A 6,379-nucleotide genomic window follows, 5' to 3' on the forward strand; every position below is an offset into this window, starting at 1 on the left:
TATTGTCATTTTGATTTTCATTTTATTTAACCTTTATTTAACCAGGGTGTCCCAAGTCCCAATGAGGTAAAAATCTCTTCCCCGTGGGTGCCCTGGCCAAGCAGGCAGCCAGACATAAAAAACAATCAAATACACAAATACATTAATCACAGTGATCACTCAGCAACACATGAAAACACACAACACGTGAAAAGCAGATCATGGCGGAATGAAGGATAGCTGATGAGAGCCAAGACTTAAAAAGTGTGTGTTCTTTTCAGTTACCGAGCTGTGAATGATGAGGTCGACATTGCTCAGCGGAATAAGAGAGTCTAAGTTCAGATGTTGTTATTGCAAATTCCGTAGCCGTGGTGCATAGTGGTGAAAAGTTGTTTCCAAGCATCTGTTTGAATCTTAAATGACAAATTACTGCAATTACTGAGGCAATGAAGGTAACTAAAAAACTGGAAGGATATGGGAGCAGAGAGGAGTTTCCCCCAAAATGGCCTTATATAAATATATACCAATATTATTATAATTGTATTGTTATTATTCATTAATTCAAACATTGACTCGTTTTAGCCAATACATTGTTCCTGAGGTGTGTAATGAAGACTTTTGGCCATTTTTTTCTCTTAAAAAAATAAAGAAATTGATTTTTAATACTAACATATCTGGTGTGTCATTTCAAACTGAGTTTTGTTTGAAGATCTTTTGTTCTTTTGAAATCAAAAGCCACTTGGGAGTAGATGGTTACAGCCATACTGAGAGAGAGAGAGAGAGAGAGAGAGTGAGAGAGAGAGAGAGTGAGGAAGAGAGAGAGAGAGAGAGAGAGAGAGAGAGAGAGAGAGAGAGAGAGAGAGAGAGACCTTTTAGGATAGAGCCATGATGCCCACAAGGAGCACAGAAAAAACAAGAGGACACTAACCTACCTTTGCTGTATTATGTTGTGGTTTAGAAGTCAGGTCATTGTGTAAGGGGCTTTCACAACAATGTGACTCAACACTTGGTCACTTGGCACTACAGAGCACATACTTTTTCTCCTCTCTTCTGCAGCATTTTTCCCCTGACAGCACTCCAAAATCCTGTTATAGGCCACACTTCTGTTTTGTGGCAGCAGTGTGGTTAGGTAAAGGAAGTGGGCTAACAACTATAAGGCACCAGGTTCAAATGCTTGACCTGAATTACTCCAGTAAATATGCCAGTGATTAAATGGATAATGTATGAAAAGTGACCCATGTGAGTTGCCCTAGAAGTAGTGTGAGTGCCACACTAGAACAGCATCACTCCATCCCTCCTCCTGCAGATCTAATGCTTTCAGCAGCTGGACATCACGTTGTGTGGGATATTTCTTGTCCTCCTTTGGTTGTGGCCATACGTCTTGGTCAAGGTCAAGGTGCTTAGTCCTTCTAGCACTTGTGCATTTTAACAGGGCATCTAGATGTAAAGTGTAAGGAAGACTGGGCCACACATGCAGGCTGATTCTCTCTCCTACACCTATTTCACCAATAGCAGCCCCTATACACAGATATGCAGCTGAATATACTGTTGTAATACCAATGTGGCTATCAAAGCCACTGTGACAGGGTTCACCTGAGAAGCATAACTTTCACCTACACCTTCATTTTCAGTACAATACTTCAAGGCCCTGCCAGTTTTGATACAGTATTTGACCTAGGCTTTTAACGTTTATTAGCTGCCATGTAAGTGGCTCATAGGCCGCCACACTGGCCACAGCATGGTGTGGGTGATGCAAAGCTGGCAAGAAAGGGTGTCTTTGTAGGCCTGATGCCCCAGGGGGTGCTGCCTAGACAGCAGGCTCCAAACACAGGGCAAGCCGGGTGCTTCAGCATACATGCGCGCACGCGATCACACATGCATATGCACATGCATGCATGTGAATTTGAGTCACATGCTCACCTTCATTCACACGCTCATATGCATGTAGCATACACACATGCATTCACATGAACACCCACAGACACACAAGCATACATGCATATACACACATGCACATAGGCATGCTTGCACACACAGTTACCTACACACATGCACATATGCGCACACACACACACACATACACACACACACACACACACACACACACACACACACACACACACACACTTACATTGTGTTGAGAGCGTGTGCACACACACACTCTTAACGGTTGTCTCATTTCTCCTCTCTGTCTCCCAGCATGCCCCTGTCTGTCTGTCTCTCTCTCTCTCTAGCGAGTGAGAGGAAGGACAGCAGGTCTATAGTGGGAAAGAAACAGGAAGGAAAGGCAATCAGGCAACCGATGAGAAAACACAGGGGGGTTGGAAGCTTCACACAGATGCGCTCACAGCTGAGGGCTCCAGGAAACGGCATTTAATTCTTTATTTTTTAACGGTTTAACAAATTGAGGAACTGAGGAAATCATTGTCACGGCCAACAGCTAATGAGAACAGCACGTCAGGGCTGCTCTATGGCCACGTTAGGCTCCCATCAACTGACAAGCTCCCCCCACCCACCCACAGCCCTGTTTCCAGACTGTCCCACACCAGACCAGGGCCTTCTACAATCACTGGGGTACCAGAGATTGGGGTACGAGCACAAAAACCCCTAGAGAAGGACAGGAGGAGCATCACTATAGAGCTGGAATGATGAAGGGGGCCTGAGAGAGGCCTGGGTCGCTGCGCCCACCGCGCGTCCGAGTTGAGCGTGCATCGCTGACAGAGCCAGTGGCTTATTTGTCCTTTTGGCTCCGTTCCGACAGGCGTGAAATGGCCGGCGAACTTCAATGAAGGCTCCGCGAGGAACAAGCTGTCTTCCCAAAAATAATAATCGGTCTGCCAGCGTCAGAGGCGGGGAGAGGCTGAAAAGGCTGCTTTCTTCTGCTGGGGAGAGCAGGCCGCTCCGAGGCGACGGGGTGCTTCCTGGGGGCGGAGGCGCGTGTCTCTCCCTGCATCTCATGTGCGGGTTCAGGCTGCATTGCCACGTGGGGAGCTGTGATTACAGGATCTTAACCAGAAGGCTGCAGTTGAACTGCGGTCGCACTTGAGGAGCCGGCGTAGCCTGGATTGCCTCCATCAGCATGTGCCTGTAAGCCATGCATGTGGTGAAGTTAAGCTTACAGGCAATGTATAGATTTGGTACATATCTATCTTTTAGAAAAAGAACATGTTCACTGACATTTATGTGAACATTTTGAAAATGTTCAAAGCATGTTCAAAATAATTTAAAATGTAAATTTATGGGATATATTTTAAGACAGAAGAAGTGAGACAGATAAAGATAGAGATGAAGGAGGGATATATCCTATATGTCTTAGCACAGCAGTGCCAATCCTGCCCCAGGTTCATGAAAGCTCCTTACACTCAGATATGTGATTCTACCAAAGCCACATGAGTGATCATGCCTGTTGAACCATCAATCCAGCAGCATGTGACAAAAAACACGTGAACTGAATCACAGAGTTCCAACATGGAGCACCTCACCCGACAAACCAGGAAGGACACGCCCGTCCCTGCCCTCTACGACTCGGCACCCTGCACCCATCGCATCCCCAGCACTGATGAAATGGGACAGAAAAACCCGCAAGGGCTGTAAAAGAAACATGGAAATAGATGGGGAGGAAGCGCTAACTCACGGGGCGAGATCTTTGGGAGAAAGAGCCCGTGGGGGCCCCCATTAATCAGCTTCCTGAGTGGTTTACAGGCTCAGACCTGGGCCCGGCCGACCTCCTCTTCCCCCTCTCCTCCACTCCTCCTTTCCCCCCTCTATTTGTTTTTCCAGCAAATTCAATTAATGGAATCAAACGGACTGCAAGCATTTACCAGGCAGAGCGGAGCGAGGGAGATGACAATACAAGATGAAAGAAGAAGGAATGCGGTTCAGCCTCAGGTCTCTGTTATGGTTTGTGTGTGTGTGTGTGTGTGTGTGGGTTGGGGGGATCTGAGACACTCAGAGAAGAACACTTTCATGGCTTTAACTGTTTGGCAGAACACTCCCCACCAACTCACACACACACACATACATATACGCACTGTGTTGAGGGATATAGAGGTGAAACATGGACCCTTCTAATAGACATGGTCATATAAGGAGATAGGGACCTCTAGATTTACCGGGTCTTTATTTTTAAACTGCCTTACTGCTCACAATTTATTGCTGGTAATTAACATCTGCCTGAATGAAAAGGAGAACTTTTGTACCCCTCATAGCTGCCTGCCTGCTCATAGTCTACATGGGCACCAACAGCTTGGGCGTTTTGAAAGTTGTTGACACGCTCTTGTACGCAGCAATGAGCAATATCGAGAACACAACACCTGGGCAACTGTCAGTGAGTGAAACTTTACTGACAGAATTGGGGATGTAATGTCAAAATTACTTCCCCCAGCATGGGGCTGCCTCTCTGTGTGGGTTGGGTTCAAGAGAACGTCTTGATGAGAGGACCATGCAGCGGGGGACACCCAAACTGAACTGTTGCAGAGATAGGTGGCTGGATCCAGACATGCCAGAGTTGTGTTCTCTTTGAACAACATTGCTGAATTTTCCTCTAAGGGTCTGCTAGTAAGGCAGATGCCATTTCAGTGGCTGTTGCTTTCTCCCATTACACCCCAAAACATCATCTCAAACTCAAATCTTGGAAGCATCTTTGTTATGGAGCAGTTAACAGATGTACAGTGAAAACAAACAACAAACCATGTGAAATTGTACCAAACAAAACCAAATCAAGCCAAAAAACTAGCAGGCCTTGACTTGAGAGTCAGTTCCAGTGTTGGGACAGCTTGAAACTGTACCTGCCTAAATGTATGACATGGTGCCTTTAGTCTTACGTTGGGAGAAGCGCTCCGCCTCTTCAGATTCACCACAGCCACAGTGTCAGCAACCCCAACACAGTCACGCTAGCTGAGGGTAACTTCTCTTTTTCAGCTCTTGCAAAAGATTCATAGAAGTGCACTCCCTTGACAATACAGTGTGTCAGGGAGGGGGGGTTTCGGCAACACTGAAGGGAGGGGAGGGGGTGTTGCGGGAACATCTCATCACAGACACACACATGCTAACAGCACCTGATCTGGCCTCTGCCCACGCATTTGTCACGCCCGATAGCAGATCCCTCCTGCAGCTCCATCCACGTGACTTAGAAGGATGCTATGCCATTGACACTGAGCCATTGGAGTGATGACCAAGTACAAGGAATGTCAGCATGGTGGTCAGGGCAGCTGCGTGAGGGCATGACACAGGCCCTATCCTCTGTGCAATGCAAATGAGGAATAATGAAACACAGAAATCATGTTTTCCATTGTCTGTCATTTCAGTCCTAGGCCAGTCATATGAAAACTCCTTTATGTTCATTTTCTCTTTTGATCAGGTCCTGCCTGCTTTCCAGGAGAGCATTTCGAGGAACGAAAAGCCAGGGCAAAGAGCCTGACACATTTCCTAACCCATTCATGTAAAAAAAAAAAAAATTCTAAAATAAAAATAGCACCTCTGGTAAAAACTGACAATGTGGTTCAGGATCCAGAAACGAGCAAGCCCTTGCATCTGCCAGGAAACAGATTAACAGGAAACTGAGACCAGCTAATAAATGCCTGAATATGAAATGTTGGAACAGCCAGCGTATGTTTGGAAATATTTGTCTATATGGTGCCATGTAAATTTTCTACAAGGGATGGTTGTCAACATAACCAGAATATGGGTGTGTGCTACCTTCTTATCCATCACTTAGTCTTATTTACACAGCTCAAATAAGTGCCCCTACCTGAATTCTGTAAACAGGGTTTTAGCTTTATTATGTAATTAAGAGTAGGTAACTGTAAGTGAAGTCTGCAGTTTTCCACTATAATCTAAGTTTTAGAGGCCTATTCTAAATCATGCTGTGGGTAGAATATTGGTAATGACCACACCTCCTGAGGACCAGACACATGAAAACAGATTACCCACACCTACATTGGATGGAACAATTTCCCAGAAGGTTTGACACCTCCCTCTAACCCATTACCTCTTCTGCCCTCGACACCCGCCCCCCCCAACTCCACCAAACACCATTTGGCCCCACCTCTTCACAGCTGCATTTTAGCTTCGCTGAACCCTGATTTTTCCAAGCACCAAAAAAATAACAGGAAGTGAGAAACTTAAACAGGAAATACTTATGGAGCTTTATTAAGACCAAAAACCAAAATAAAAAAAAAACTGACAGACAGAGAAAGACAACAACAAACTGAAAAAATAGGGGGTGCAATGAGACAGACTAGTGAGTGATGGATGAATGAAGAATGCAATGTGGTGAAGTATATCCAGAGCACAGAGAAGTGAAAGAGACAGAGAGAAAGAGACAGATAGAGAGAGAAGGTTTCATATTATTTGTCGTGGTTAAGGGTCAGATTCATTGCTCCTTCTTGTGGTTTCATAC

This window comes from Megalops cyprinoides, chromosome 6, assembly GCF_013368585.1.
Source record: "Megalops cyprinoides isolate fMegCyp1 chromosome 6, fMegCyp1.pri, whole genome shotgun sequence".
In the NCBI taxonomy this organism is placed as follows: domain Eukaryota; kingdom Metazoa; phylum Chordata; class Actinopteri; order Elopiformes; family Megalopidae; genus Megalops; species Megalops cyprinoides.